The sequence below is a fragment of the Genypterus blacodes genome, unplaced genomic scaffold (assembly GCF_046128005.1).
Source record: "Genypterus blacodes isolate CSIRO-AG114 ecotype Tasmania unplaced genomic scaffold, CSIRO-AGI_Gbla_v1 ptg000032l_1, whole genome shotgun sequence".
NCBI classification, from domain to species: domain Eukaryota; kingdom Metazoa; phylum Chordata; class Actinopteri; order Ophidiiformes; family Ophidiidae; genus Genypterus; species Genypterus blacodes.
This window is the reverse complement of record NW_027466845.1, coordinates 3,884,563-3,901,314: the sequence shown is the minus strand read 5'-3', so window position 1 is coordinate 3,901,314 and position 16,752 is coordinate 3,884,563.

The following is a 16,752-nucleotide window of genomic DNA, read 5'->3' as shown; positions in this document are numbered from 1 at the left end:
TGTCCTGCCTTTCTGTCTGTCAAGTAACCAGATGAGTACTATGGCAGAAATATGATAAAGAGTTGAACATACATTTTAATACCCCGACTTTCACAATTTTAGGTTGTCAGTGGCATTAATAGAACTGGATTATTGATCTGTTTATAGTTTAGTTCCAAATTCTGTCAGTGAGCGATGGTAAATATCTGCCTGTTACTCCGCAGCTGCTTACAAATGCAGTTTTTTATATTTCATCATGATTGCCAACATTGTAAATCATTTTTGGATTTGTTTCTCAATTGCTTAAGCACATTTTTTTCCCAGGACATTGAAATTAAAGTAAGTACAATCACCTCATCAGTCATTTATAATGATAAATAACACACTCAGAAAATTCACTACAATGTTGAACTTGTCATTAGTTGCCTTCTCTTATGTTTCCTGTTACTTCCTGGCCTTGTATTCCTTGATTGTTTCTCATTGGTTTCACCTGTGTGTGTTTAGTTCCTCTTAGCTCCATGTTCCCCTCACCTCGTTACTTGTAGTGTATCTATACTCCTTGTTTTTTGTTGCCTCTTGCTTTGTGTTTCCTTCTCTGTGGTACGTCGTGGCTTCCCTGGTTCTGGTCTGTAATTGTGACATACTCCTTGTTATTCTGGTCCCTGTTCTGTTTTGATCCCGTCTTCCGTGTTACTCTGGTTGAGTCACTTGTTCAATGTTTTGTGCTGTTACTTTTGTTACTTTGGTTACTCATGTCTCTGTTCATCTATAGTTCAGTGTTTACCCTGAGAAGTATGTGCTTCAGCATTTGTTTCCTTTTCCACTAGCCTTGTTCTTGTTCTTGTACTTATTTATGCCCCTTTTTGTCCCGCATTTAGTTTTATGTAGAGTTCCGTTGTGTTTTCTGACACTGTCTTGTCAAACTATCTTTCAGTTATCCTTGTATAGTGCGGCAACTGAGTCCTCCACATCTTGGTTTTCCTGGCAATGACAAAAACTCGGGGTACAGCAAAAGCAGATCTCTTGACATTTCTTCATATATGCACCGTAATATCTGGTGTGCACAGAGCAGTAAAGCAAATGTAAGAATTATGTAACGACTTCATGCAATCAGATGGATAGGTAGATAGATAGATGAATGAAGTAGGTGAAAAGGTTCCTGTGGTGTAGATCAGGTCTCATCAGTCTCTGTCACTCTGAGCGGCCTGCACTGTCCACACCTGTGGTTGTAACTTACTGACCCATTTCGCACAACTCTTCGTCCTGTCCAACTCAGCAGCCTCTTCATCACAGGAACAGTTAATGAGGCTACCGGGCTTTGTCACACCTGCGTTGGTGAGAAAGGTTGCTGACCACCCACAACTTCCCTCTCCCGTCACCCGATAGGAAGGGTGTGCACACTTAAATGTGGCAAATTCGTCACAATAAAATGATTTCCCTGAAGCACTTAAAGAGGCATTCGCAGCGGAATCCTTAATCCAGGCCCTCCCTCTCTAAGTGCCTCCGTTTAATCCCCAGTGTTAACCTGGCTTTGGAGGTGGCACAACGCTATCAATAACTGTTGTTTAGCAAAGTGACAATCGTCTCCCCCAAGCTTAGATTAGGAGCGAGCGGAGAAACCAGATACTTAATCCTCTCTGGCATGTTGGACAGAAATCTCCCTTCTTGGACTTCACTTTCATCACTTCGCTGGCCGCAGTGCCACGGCCCAAAAACACCCACTCTATTATGGCAGTGTTGCCTGACTGGGATAACCCCTGGCCTAATCCATCACTGCTATCATCTGCATGTTTGTGCAGGCTGGAGGGGTAAATAAGGCCGTGTTGGTGGGCTTGAGTTACCGCTGCCTTTTCTTCTTGGGTTTGTGGCAGATGTCTGCGAAGAGCATTTTTTCCTCACACTTAATGAATCAGTCAGCAAATGTGTTTAGTTTTGTTACCTTGTAAAACAGCAGCGGGTCCATTCAACATTCTTTAAAGACCCCACCCACAGTCAGGGCCTAGATGGGTTTAGTATCAAACGCTAACCTCTAACCTATATTATGTTCTTCTAAATAAGCTGTTTGTCCTGTATCGGGTGACATGCTCTTTAGTTTCCTCTGTAGCTGATGACTTAATAATTCAACATGGCAAAGAGAGAGATGGCAGCATGTGCTCTACGCTTGTACCCCTCCCCGCCAAAAACACTGATTGTTAGCTAATGAACACGAGCAGAGCACCGGGGAGCTCACATCAAAGGCCACAGCTGACTGAGCTGAACAGACAAATTGTTTGAGCTCATGGGTTTGGAAATAATGAAATGCTGCAGAGGGTGGGAGAGTGCGGAGCAGTTACAACAAAAATGTTGTCACATGGTCTGTGGTCCCGCTGTCCCTCTGCTCGGTGCGAAGTGTGTGTGTGTGAGGCTTGAGAGCAGCGGCGGCAGCCACCTGTGGCACCGATAATAGTGTGAAGAATAAACACACAGCAAGAATCCTCAGGCAGAAGAGCAATTTTATTGTATTGAGTGAAAACAAACAGGCAAGCAAAGATCACTTAACAAGATTTATTCTAGCACAGACATATATCTATAACAAATCTGCAATTGAGACTAGGGATAAAGAATTAGATTCAAGCTAATTTAAGATGTTTACATTTGGATTGTGTAAATGCATAAAAGCAAGTTAGAGGTGCTTTAAAATCGGATCACTTTAGGAGTTAATGTGTTCAAATAAAACGACAAAGGTTTGGTTGGGAAAGTGCCTGAAAATGCTTTTTCCAAGCCTGAAGTAATCACATGACGATCATGTTTCAAAGAATCAACCATCTTTCTCAGTCTTTTCCTTGATTCTAGTGCAGCGATCTGCCTCATTCTGTCCTCTCATCATCTTTAAGGATGATCTTCACTTGTGATTTCCTTTGGGTTTTCATAATGAACCCTCTGTCTCACTCAGCCTTGGGTGGCTGCTGTTGTCTTTTTCCGAGGACAGAGGAGATGATGTTTCAAATTACCACATTGGCCCGACTGCAGCAGAGAGACACCGGGAGAACAGGGGAGCTCCCAGTTTGCTTTTATATTTGAGCTGTTTCCACAATGACTTGCCTCACTGCACTCCATAAAGCAGGCCAAGGAATGGCTATGGGCCCAAGCCACACTTTGCTTTTTCACCATTTCACCACCTATAAAACCTTCATTCTTTTCCTCTTTCAACTGTGCAGGGAACCATGCAGCATGCCAAACTGTCTATGACTTCTCGAATTGAAACTCAGCTTTGATTGCCTGTTTTGACTCGGGAAGACAATTAAAACGCATTCTATGAATAAGCTTTTCATTTCCCCAAATCTACTTTCAACCAATCTAACCAAGTTGCACATTTATGGTTAAAGGATAGTATATAGTGTCTTTCCACCATGAATGGTATGAGGGCAAATAGTACTTTTAATGATTTACACTGAGCTGTCAACATTGTCATTTTTTTTCACATACAATTTTCCCGTCACCGTCATAAAGCAAAGTATACGACTAAATGGCAGCAGTTGCCGAGACACTGTATGACTGTTATCAAAAGTTCATTTTTAGAAACGCTCTTACACAGTAAATTAGAATTATTTGAGATATAAAGAACTCAGCACGTCTGACAGATTACAGGCTTGGCACCGTCACAAAAAGCTCTTTGTGCCGCGCATCTCCTCTGAGACTGAGAGCAGAGACAATGAAGGTTTTCATAGATGATGTACATTGTTGCTATAGATTGCACTGAGGGCCATTTACAGATCGGTGTGCTTTTTTCCCCATGCTGCTCTGCCCGGATGGAAAGCTTACTGTGCTGCAGCACTGTGAGCCTGTGTTTCTCTCTGCTGACTCAGAAAGTTTCCAGAGACAGTTTAAAGAAAAGTCCTGAGAACAGCATCTCTTATTGCACAATATGAAATTAAACTAGGATGATGGAGTGGTTTTCTCTGGGGCCTAATAAACAAGGTATAAACATACAGATTGGATGGTGAGGAAGGTGAGAAAATATCCATAAACTCATTCCTCCTTTTGGCAGCTGGAACACGAGCGACACATCCCCCCCGTATGTGTGCCACCTGGTGCTGTAATCTGCACATTTTAAACAGAAAAGCGTGCAATTGTTTCAAGTAGGTACGTGGTTTTGTGAGGCTCAAAGTTGTGCTTATGGATCAGACTCTAATTGGACTCATGGCATGCCACGAGTTCTGATCAGAATGGGTGGGCGGCCATCTTACTGGGACGTGACAGGGAGACCCCCACATCCCTCTGCATTGTTCTGTAGTGCTGGAGCAGATATAATCTTCAGTGAATTTTAATCCGTCCAAAACAACGTAGCGTTCCCAGGGAAAACTTAGACGATACACAAAGAAACACGACATTATTGAAGGGAACAGATATTTGAAGTAAAGAGGGATAAATAAATGAAGTAGAAGTAGTTACAAGTTTTGCAGAAAAATGTAATCACTGCAAGACAAGGTCCTTACAAATAATCAGCAAATGCCAAAATCTTGAGAAATGTTCAAAAAAAATAAGTTTAATCAGTATTAAGTTAACTTAAAGGTTAGTCTGACCTTAAAACAAACATTTTCCAATTTAAACCCCTTTTGAACCAAAAATGCATTTCCTGGAAAAAATGCGCCATGATTGCAATTGCTGAAAGATTTTGCCAAATGCTGAAGAAGTACCTGAAATATTGAAGTGTGAAGGTGTGAGAAGTGTTTGGTTTCTGTACCTGAAAGTATGAAGACGTTACAAGCAGTTTAAGTTGACAGACCCTTCAAACCCTTTGAAGTTGTGGTTTGTTTATAAACAACAGGTGCAGCCAATTAAGCAGAGACACAAAGCTGAGTTGGTGTGTAGGCAGAAAATGACTGGAAACCACAACAACTGGCTCTCACGCAAAAACCATAAGTCCTATCCGAAAACGGGTCGGACCGTGAGAACCAGGAGAACCTCCTGAACAAAGGGATGCATTATGATCCAAAAAGTCCAGAAAAGAATGTGGATATAATAACGTTTATGCTTAGTGGGTTAGCCTGCTAATCCCGAGCCTGAACTTATGATGTGTGGAGTCTGAGCTGCCAAGCTAATGTCAGAACGTCGCCTTAATATCTTCACACACAGTTTTGACGTTGAGCCAGCAGCACAGATGTAGACGAGCTTACTGACTGAAAAGTTCTAATATTATCTACAGTGAATATGTTGGGCTAGTAGTATTTATAGTTGGACATTTGGTGGAACCGCTGTATGTTAACATAGTAACAGGTTAGCATTCCTCTCCGTGTTTCTGCTTAAACTGTTTCGCCATCTGCAACATTTGAAACCTTTTTTCCCTCGGTGGCAGTTGAAGACAAATGTTTTAAAGGCTTGCGAATTGAGCCATCGAGCTCAGAATAAATCTGGCCACCATCCATCACGTTCAGGGACTCGCTCCGTCTGTCTGTCTGCGTGTCTGGTGTGTCTTTAAAGCCCTCTGCCTGTTATTTTTAGCGTTGAAGCTGTCTGCTTCACCTGCTTGTGCTTGTCACTCAGTCACTACAAGGACTGGGAGTCCGTAGCGACCAGGCGCAGGGGCTCGTCGACAGTTGGACGCAGTTTGACAGGCCGGCCAGGCGTCCACCCGCTGCTGCTGCTGCTACCACCTACTGTGCGTTTGTGCACGTGACGGCGTCCGTCATGTGACTCCTGTGGCCGGGAGCTGTCAGACCCCAGCAGGCGGACCACCACCAGGGCAGGCTGCTGTTTGTCAGGCTCCAGAGCTTTGGAGCAGACGGGGCTACCCTCACATTAAGCCCCTGCCGGCTCTGTGTGTTGCTGTTCATCAGGCGTGTTTAGGCCGTAACATACACTGAGCGATTTCAAGGAATTCAAGTGTCAATGCTCTGTCCAAATATTTCCCCTCAAGAACATAACGGGGGATTGGTCTAGATTCGTCCTGTAAAGTCTGAGAAGTGGATCGGACTGTTAACACATCTTTCACGAGAAAACAATGTTTTTATGCTGCATTTGCGTTCTATAAACTACACATAAATGGTCCAAAGACATCATTATTACCAGTGAGACACTTAGATTCATCTATTAATACTAAACACTATTTGTCTGCACTGCAATTAAGAAATATTGTGGGCGAGAAGTTTACATGGATGAAATAAATTGGATTCCTAGTTTTCCAAATATACGTGACTAATTAGGAGTTAGTCTGCCAGTTGAAGAAATGCAGGCAGGGATTATCTTATCTTACTCTAAACGTAATGCTTACATGCCTGAATATTTGAATAAAATCGCAATAAAATATGGCAAATGGCAAACTTTTAGTGTCTGTAAAGATGGATTTTTATACCGCCTCAGCATCTTCGCCCCTCGTTGTTTGTTTGCTGCTGTAGGACAAAATCCGCCTGTGCTGCTTGCATTTATAAATCATTTGTTTCCCGGACGTTTTCTGTTTATTCCACGGACAAGAACACAAACTCATGATATGTGGTGATTACATCTAGGAATTGGGAATGGCGTTACAAGGGACGCGTAAAAGCTGCGTTATTTACCAAGGCCTTTGTTATTGAACAATGCAGGTATGACGCTTTAACACAAATACAACTAAACCCGGTTGTGTAGTCACGTACATTATGTCAACCTGTTTCCAATTTAGTCCAGATTGCTGCACACTAATCATGACAAATACACTTTGATAGAATACCTGAAAGCTGTTTCTGGATGTGGGGACCCTGAAGTGATATTTTACAATTTGTTTGGAGCTGATGTGTGTTTGCTCCAGTTATTCTTCGGCCTCTCTATCAGTCTTTTATCTGATTGGGTAGGTGGGGGCGGGGGTAGATGGGGGGTTCTCCTGACTCAGACAGATGATCCTGTCACACTCAGCTGTTCTGCTGGATGATGTATCAGCACCATGTGGGTTTATCGTCTGGACATGTGCTTTTTTGTTTCAACAACATCAGCTCCGCCTTAGCCTGGGTGAGTTATGACTCTGATTTACTGGAGAGACAGACGGAGCTGCTGCCCCGAGCTTCGATTGTCCTGCATGAGAAATTCAATGTTTAAATGGTGAATATGACTGAAAGAAACTGTAGAAAATAAATAAAGTTTTCTGTTTGCAACATAACAACAAACATTCCTATTTTAGAACACACATGAACACACTCTTCACACTTCCCCCTGTGGTTTCATTCAGTTGTTACTCTTCCGTATTTTGCTGACATGTTGCTTTCTCTTTCTCAGTGTTTTTCATTTTGTTCAACCTTGTTGTTTCTTTGTCATGTTTCCCCCGAGGTTGTTTAATCGGGACATTTCTACCTACACTAAATATACTGTAAGCGTGTACTGTATATCTGGGGGGGAGGCAAAGATGAAGAGAGGAACGGCTCTCTCTTTTCTCTCTCTCTCTGTCCAAATCTCCAATTCTGGGGATTTGTGGAATTATTGAACATGTAGAGATTGTTCAGTAAAGATTGTTGAAGTAGTGAGGGGATCGAACTTGTGAGGCGAGATTCTTTGTTAAATCTCGATTATCTCCAGATTTATCAGCTTAAATCCAGATAATGTATCTGTATTCAGCTACAAAGTACCCAGATAAATGATCAGTAACTGATATAAAGTAACACTTAACAGTCTTTGCTGCATCTTCACCCTCCCCTCCTCACTTCCGTCCCCTTGCGTTGGACCTTGTTTCTGTCTGTGCATCAGTTTCTTTATCGACCACTTAACTTCCTCATCATCTTAAGACAGAGTCACTTGTGCTTTAATTAAACCCAACCACGATCATATACAGCAGCGAGGATGAGAAGAGCAAATGCAGACAAAAGGAGCAGAAAAGCTCCATTGTTCCTGCGCAAAGCCGGAGTGTGTTACAGCAGAGGGGAGGACGGGGTGAAGCACAACTCATGTCAAAACGAATAAATGACTTAGAGCAGAGAGGGTCGGGGGCTGCAGGAGGCCCATTTAGGAGCTTTTAAAGCCAAACAGCGTGAAGTCTTAATTACTGAGCCTGAACACCGGCCAGTGCTGCAGTCCAGCTGTGACGGTCAGGAGATGGAAGCGTCAGAGGAAGGAGAGAAGACCGTAAACTCAAAACAAAACAGGACATTTCCTCCGTCCATACCGACAGGAGGGTTGATTAAATTTCAATTTCACACCAGGATTGTGAGGTAAACACACTTAAATCACCCTCCTGTTCATGTTGTGGTGCTGGGGTGAGAGGAATATTTCCACAAATTACAGTGTTTTCACCTTCCGTTCTGTCAGGGTGAACCTTCATGCACATTTGAGTTTATTGGCAGTAATGATCCCTAGTTACCCCCCTGCTGACCAATCACGTGTTAATACTTGCTGATCAGACAAGGCTGGGGGCGAGGGGAGGGGGGGTTACTTGGAAGAGGTCCAGAAGGTGTTATAGTGTGAATGTGAAATGAGAGGATACAGACTGAACTTTGACCTTTACTTCCTCTTGTGCTGTCAGGCTTCAGATGCAACTTCTCTTGGAAAATATGACCATCACTTAAAGTGAAAACAGCTAGTTCCAGAGGATAAGATGAGATCTTTAATTTGACCTTTAAAATACTACTGTAAAGCTCTAAATGTTGTTTATGCTCCTCCATCTGCTCTTACATTAATAATTAAAGGATCTAAGACATTAAAGTAGCTGCAGTTGAGGCAGGTTTTGTTGCATTTTCGCATCTTGTGATTAGAGATTCATCAAAAAATATGAGAATCAGCAGTTATTGAAAGATGTCACTGACTTTCTTTCAGTGCATGGTGACATGGAAGAAAGTCAGTGACATCTTTCAGGCTTTTCCCAGCTAAGCAGCTAAATGTCAGAGTATCTCCTGCCGTGATAAGGGAACAAACGCTCTGCTTTGGCTGATTTAGTGTTTGTCCTGCTTTGAAACTCTCTTTGGACTCTGTTACCTGCAGAGGTCATGATTTGGCCCCCGTGTAGCCATGAGGATCAGGGGGTCTGGTAGCCGTGACGATGCACTTTCATTTAGTCGGCCAGTAATCCACAATGCAATAAAAGTGTCTGGCCCCTGAGCCTGGCTCCAGTCAGGCCAACTTTATTGACAAAAAAATGTCCTTGCCCCCTAAGGCCCCAACATTATTAAGAGGAATGTAAATCTCAAAATAGAACTTTAGGGCCCTTTTTTTTTCTTCATTTTCCTTCTAAACTTTTGGGTGCCATTAAACAGCCACTGGGCAGGAGCGAGTCAATAATTACATAGAGGAGGGAGCTGTATGTGTTATAGTAGGAGTGGGCACCCCAACCAAACCAGCACACGATAAATCCATCAGCAGGGACAGAGGTCAGCGCCGTCTGGTCAGGCCATTTATGTTGGCGGAGGATTTGTATCTGAAAGCAGAAGTTTCTCTGGTTTTAGATATTTATCTCACAGTGGGATTCGCTCAGCTTTTCACAAAAAGTAAGTGGACTATACACAAACCACATTTCCTAAAGATGAATCTGTCAAAATGTGTTTTCGGTCCATGATGTTATTTCTCAGTGCCCAGTACCCGATTCTTTAGACGTGTCACTGCAGAGCGGCTGCACATCTAACCTGCTGCCCTAAAGGATAAATGCGAAACTGAATTCATGTTTGGACCTCCGGAGCTTTGACAGTGTTGGGAAAAAAATCAATATCACCACTCAATACTGAAAATTTGAAACCAATTAATGACTTCAGTTTCCTTATTCCGTATCCGTTTCATGCACCGCAGCCCGAGATGCTGAAACTCAACCTTCTCTTCTTAACCTCACCTCCTGTATCACATATTCGCCTTGCATGTGAGGTTTTGCCTTCAGAATGAACCCCACATCCTCACATGCACCTAATGTGATTACAGGTAACGTAAGCTAGACGCCAAAGCTGTACTGTGTCATAGCGCGTTCAGCCTGTGATGATTGTGTAGATGATCATCAGCACGGTTTGAGTGGCTGTGATCATTCTGCCACTCCTCTTTGCATTGTGATGACATTTTACACAACTTTACTCAAATATAACTCAAATTAGACTTGGAAATGACTTTTGAATACATAAAATGCACGACAAAACCCCTTAATGAAGGTTCTCTGCTGTTTCAGCAACTTGATTTTCAGGTTTATTAAATTTTATTGTAACTGCCTATGAATTTTGTGACTTCATCTCCTCAGTCTACAGTTTCTCTGTGTGCCGCTCTGTGTTCATTGTTTGTTGTTCCTCAATCTTTTCCATGAAGGCCCCTCATCAATTCAGTAATCTTTAAAAATGAAATAAATTTTAATGATGATGACGGTGGTGACGAAGCCAAATCTGGAGATGTTGTCGCGTTGCAGTATTCGCAACTGGGAAATAGATTTCAGATGAGTCCTTCTACGCCTAAAGATGTCAACAAAGACAGTGTTTTGTTGTTGCTTTTGTTGACATCTGCCTTTGTTAAATGATTCTTCTTTCTCTACCATAATCTAATTTACAAACTGAAAAGGAACGAAAAATTAAAACAGCCAGGCCGTTTATTAAAGGAATCTGTCACCAGTCTCTTTCCACAACAACAAACATGTGGTACTTATCACAATGAGCTGATACTTTGCATATTTCAAAGATGAAGCATGTTTGATTGGTTTGTATTCTTCATGAGTTTTTCCGCTCGTCACTTGTGTCGACTTGTTTGTGGGGCGAGTCGGAGGTCGGAGGTCGTTGGCTAACAGAGATGTCAGGTGTGTCAAGATCACCAGCTGAACGCTAATTAAGGTTAATGACTCAGGTGATGTGTGTGTGTGTGTGTGTGTGTGTGTGTGTGTGTGTGTGTGTATATAATCTGTCACCTGGCTGGCAAAGGTCAGTATGATCTAAATGACCTGACAGAACATCATGCAGTGTGTGTAGTTATTGTGCAGTTTTGTTTGAGTTTGTGCGTTTCCTCCTCTGGGCAGCACTTTAAACTATAGAACAGACAAACGTGTTAATCTTTGCTGAAACAACTTAAAGTGGACTTCATGGCTCACAGCACAGCCGCCCATCACTGGGAGTCCAGACTGATGGCTTTTACTGCCTCGGGCTTCTCTCTCAAACATGTTGCAAAGAGGATGATGGACTAATGCAGGTCTAATGCCTCTCATACCCACTGGGCATCATCATCTGCAGCGTAATCTCTTAACGCTAAGCATCAAAGTGCAGAGTCAGTGCAGGTAAAACAAAGGTCAAGGTGTGTAATCCTGGCCGAGCGGTCACTCGGGGACAACAAAGTCGCCTCCCGGCTGAAAGGTCTCAGCCATTGGAATCTGAGCCGGTGTGTATTGATAAGTTCTGACAGAGACAACAACCTACTTTGCTCCCGTTACAGGCTGAAGGCGAATGGTTGAGGGAAATGGCCCGTTAGATTCTGTTGTCATTGTGTTGAAACTTGTATTAACTCGGGCGCTGCTGCAGGAATGCGTTGGTTGAGCGATCATCGCATACACAAAAGGCGCCGCAGGGATTTCTGAGGGCCCCCATCACCCCGGTGGATTCTGGGATGAGAAGGCTGGTTCATCTCCGCTGGTTAACAGGCTGCAGCAGATGAGAAAATATATAATTACAAGTTAAAGTCCTTGAAATGGCTCCTTCCCCCGTGTTCAGTGTCTCCCTGTACTGCACTTCAGAGGATGATTGCATACATTTACTTATTTCCATCCTGTGAATAACAAGCAAAGAAGAAACTACCCTACTTCTTACTCACCTGCGACCTTCTCTCTTATATTTAATATAAACCCTATGAATATTCACATTGGTGTCTTTGCACCACTGACCTGTCCTGCCTATAGATGGCAGTCATGAGTTTTGTGTGTTGACAGGCTTGTTGCACAAACTTCCCAATCATCAGCAGCTTTGTCTCTTTCACATTTGTCACCAGAAACAAAACAACACAACACAACTCAGCGCAGTGCCGCACAGTGAAATGAAAAATGAACTCTTAACATATGGACCCATACAATGCAGAGAGTGTTGAGAGGCGTCTCATCTACTAATGGAGGGAGGACGTAAAGGAAACTATGATGAGCTCCATCACAGCCGGCCTCAGTGTGTGTGTGTCTGTGTGTGTGTGTGTGAGTCTCTCCCCCCCTCCCGCAGAAGACAGAGCGGTGAATTAAAGTAGCTCAGCTAAGGAGGAACATTTAGGTATGATTCAGGACTATAAAAGTGTATTGATCTGCTGCTGGTCTTCCTGCACAGTCCCTGCCTGGCCGGTGCCAGAGTAATTTGTCCCCCAGGTCTAAGGTTGCATGTGAATGTTCTGTTGTGTCAGCTGAGTTTAGTGCAGTGCACGCTCCAGAGGAGGCAAACTCCGATCGTCCCACATTGCTTTAATTAAGAGCTCACTGTCAGGGAAAGCAACATCTTTAACTCGTTTATTAGGTTTTTACTGTAGAGGGACCATATTTCATCCTCTTCATCTTCGTCTTGGTGAGTCTGTCACCTGTGAGACAGTGTGTATGTGTGTCTGTGTGGTATGTGTGTACAGTATGCGTGTATACAGGCATATGTAGGTACAGTATGCATGTTTGGAGTCTCAGTTGATCAGCAGCAAACGTCATTTGCCATCAGGCCTGAGGCGTTCTTGCACTTCTGTGGATTGAAAAGCGTGACCTTGCAGGCACTTTGTTTCTAATTAAAATTCATCACCTCCTGTAGTTTCATCAATACACTTCAGGTCTGTGCCGCTCTGTCCACGCTGGGATCAAAACTTTGCTTTCTAAGAGAGAATGGGTTTAAAATCAATGATTGGCTGTAGAACACGTTTCTGTGGAATAGAAGCACAAGAGCTAAACAAAGTGAATTAGACTGAAACGTAGCGTAGGGTTGTATAGTTTGTCTGTTTTAGCCTAAACATGTTAAATGTCCTTGAATTTCATCAATCGGTGCTTGTGTCAGACCTCCAGTTGACCTTTCCATCCTCATTTACACGGCGTCGCCTCTTGTTTGTGCAGAAGCAACACAGCAGTTCTGCGGTTTGCGTGTTAAAAGCTACACAAGACTCTATTGTTTACTCGCTTAATTAGCTGCGTGTCGTGCTAGACAAATTACCACAGACCTCAGGTACAAGAGGTCTCGCTTCAGGCCTTATTTAGGTGTAAATGACATAAGTGCTTAGACGAGCCTCAGTGACTCGCCGCTGCCTCCTCCCCCCTCATGGGAGCTGCAGAGGAGGTAGCATTAGGAGCAGACTGGCAGTGGAAGAGTCCTGTGGCGGTGGTGGGGATGGCGGAGGGGGCAGGGAGGGGAGAGAGCCAGGACCGGTGCCAGGTCTGGAGACCGCACAGGCCCGACCGAGCCCAGCACGTCCCACACAAGCGGTGCACGAACCAGAACCATCTGCTGTCCATTTCACTTACATTCTCACTTGATGCTCTGCCAGCAGCCCCGTTTTTCATCCCTGGGAGCGAATCTAATCCCCCGTCCTCCTCACATCCTCACGCTCCACCCCACAGCCTCACCTCAGCGCGCGGTTCAGCTGGCAGGACACAGCACACACACCCCCCAGCCCCCACCCCCCCGTGGTTACACTTCTTCTGACTTTCAATTTTGTGAACACTGCAAAAAACGTGGATTCAGGACAGATCAAGATGCTGTTTGAGGTCGTTCTCTTATCCGATAACGTCCTTTCCACAAATTATCAAGAAAAGAGCTCTTAAGATGAAGTTTAATGACAAAAACAGACATAACTCTCGGAAATTCATCCCCACATCAATCATTTACAGCCCCGCTTTAAGACGAGATGATGAAACTCAATCAAGTCGAACTCCCATTGTTCCGTTCTTCCATCCTCGTTAGATCATCAGAGTTATAGATCTATCAGGGAGTTTCCAGAAACATATCGCTGTAATGTATTCCTCATGTCTGGTGTGAAGTTTGTTTGAGAAACAACAGACTGCGCTTCCCTGAAATGTATTCCGACCGCTCTCATTTATCGCAAACTCTTATCCTTGCCTTCATCTGCTACTTACTGTAATGACCATATCAGTCGTAGCCTTTGCGCCTCCACTCCATCAACTAAATAACCATTAAGCACTCAGCGGCCCTCCAGCCTCAACCGTGGAAGTACATAAATGGTTCATGACCCCAACGTCGGAAGCATCATCCTGAAGACCGAAGCGTCGCTGTTTGACTCATTTCCACTGAATAAATAACCATTAAGCACTCAGCACTCCAACCTCGAGTGGTACAGAATGTCATGTGTCATTCTGAAGACCGCGGCATCACACAGGAAGAAGAGGAAGGTGGCTGAAGAAGCACTAAATATATATATAGTCAGTCTGATGGCACAGATTAGATTATTGTCCTTTCCAAACTGTATTGTTTGATGTGGGTGTGTCTCTCGGGATGTGGGCGTGTCTCTCCTGATATGGGCGTATCTCTTCTGATGTGGGCGTGCCTCTGTTGATATTGGTGTATCTTCCTGAGGTGGGTGTGTCTCTCCTGATATGGGCTTATCTCTTCTGATATGGGTGTGTCTTTCCTTACATGGTCTCAATGCAGTTCAACAATTCTTTCCCATTTAAATGAACATTCCAAACATGTGATTGGTCCGTCGCTCTCACTTGCCACATGACCATTGTTATTCTTTCTCGGTTTTATAAGATTAAAGCGAAAAGTTCTAAATTCAGGCTACATAACCCTACCCGTAACCATAACGATGAACCATAATCCTCACCCTAAGAAAGTATAAGTATTCTTAACTTCTCTTCACTAACTTTACTTACACAAATTGCTGATCAGCTGCGTCGGGAGCTTCTGGTTCTCTTCTTGCCTCTAAAGTCCATCTGTGTATTAAAAGTATAAACGTGCCCCATGCTTGCAGGGGCATAGTAATGTTTCTATGGCGATCACATTTATACTGCCACAGCATGACCATGAATGTTTACGGTGAGTTATCCTCCACCGATGGCTGAGTCGCTCAAACTCAAACGTTACGATACCGAAACCGTTTTAACATCATCAGCAGTCATGTGACTTTGGAAGGTTACGAGACAAACTGACAAGACACGGAGTCGTAAACATTCATAAGATGCTCGTACTTATGATTCATTATGTGTGTACTTCATGAGAGCAGATAAAACGCATCAGTAACCTTTATGTGCTCCTCTGACAAGGTCAGAAGGTTTTATGAGAGAATTAAAGCTTCCTGATGATCCAAAGTAGAAACTAATCACATTCAGCCAAGTGTAAGTTTAAAGTACTGAGTATTTCTGTTTGGACTTTTACTCCGCTACATGATACTTCCACTTTAGGTTCTATTTTCCAGGATTCTTACTTGTATCTCAGCATTTCCCTCTGTGTTATTCCTACTTATTTACTCATCAGGTAACACATTCACACGCACTTCCCGTCCCACTCGTATCCATTACACATCTGCACGTACCAGCCTCTAAATATTCTGGACGGATCCGTCTCCGTCCGCTTTGTTCCTGTGTGTTTTGCAGCCCGGGGGAGTGAACATGTGCTTTGACATCCTTTCCAAACCCACAGTTCCTCTCATAAAAAGCCAACAACCTGTGGAGCCGGTAACACATTCTTAAAAAGTGAGTGGGATTAGATCATTGTTGCAGATATTCAGTCACGATCTGTCTATGTGTGTGTGTGTGTGTGTGTGTGATGGGGTGGAGCATGCCCTGATGTTTGCTGATGTCTCATATTTTTTATTCTCTCACATCAATGCCAAGCAGCGTCTCAGTGCTACCAGTGTATGATCCGGATTCCAAGGAACAAATCAATCAAGTGTGGTGTCAGCGTGGAATGTGTGGAAGGGATGAGTGTGTGTGCATGTGTTTGTGTGTGTGCGTGTGTGTGGGAGGTAGGACTTGCTGATAACTTTCCTGCAAATGAAGAACAGCAGGAGATGGAGATGATCTGTGATGTTTCCTCTCCCAGTCTAAAGGAAAACCATGATAAGGTTCCTTTTCCACTGAGTTAAGTAGGTCACCACAACTCCGCACGGGCCGGATTCTGGGGTCTTTCCCCCCACGCACACACACATATCCTTACCACTGGCTAATTACCAGCCGCCATATCCAGCTGACTTTCCACATGTGCATGTATACGGTGTGCAGTAAAGAGAAAGACAGCGAGGAGCGCAGGAAGCCAAGCGTACGTCTGTGAAACGCATAAATACACCAAAGCTTGTGAGACGTTAACAACTCATTGTCAGTAAAAGGCATTAGCTCGCAGACGGCAGACGCTCCCTGGTTGAGTTCCAGCGTCCAGAACGTTCCCAGAGCTCCTCTCCGCCTACGCCTCCACCTTTAGGGAACGCCACTTCAGGTAATTTCATTATAAGGGAAGAAGAAGAAGAAGAAGAAGAAGAAGGAAAAAGGACAACAACCTCAAGCTTCATGTGATTATACATTTTCCATGAGGGTTTTAAGAGATACACTCCACTTTCTGTGTGTGTGTGTGTGTGTGTGTGTGTGTGTGTGTGTGTGTGTGTGTGTGTGTGTGTGTGTGTGTGTGTCAAGTGTTTGGCCCCCCACAAACAAATGTTGCGTGTAATTTATTTAATAGCCTGAACTGCGTTTTACCTTCCGGAGATATGATCGTGCTCTGCAACAATGGAGTCAAGCAGAGCAGAGGAGAGAAGAGCAGACTGGAAGTAATAAGGATTTAATCTGGTTCAGGGTCTCGCAGACAAAACCCTCTCAGACCAGCAGCTACACCACTGTGCACACTGGAGGTCTGTGGCTCTGTTGTTTTACATGGCAGCCATTTAAACAAGAGAGTCTGAGTAGGATATGGTGACATGATAACAACGGAATATACAGTTAGT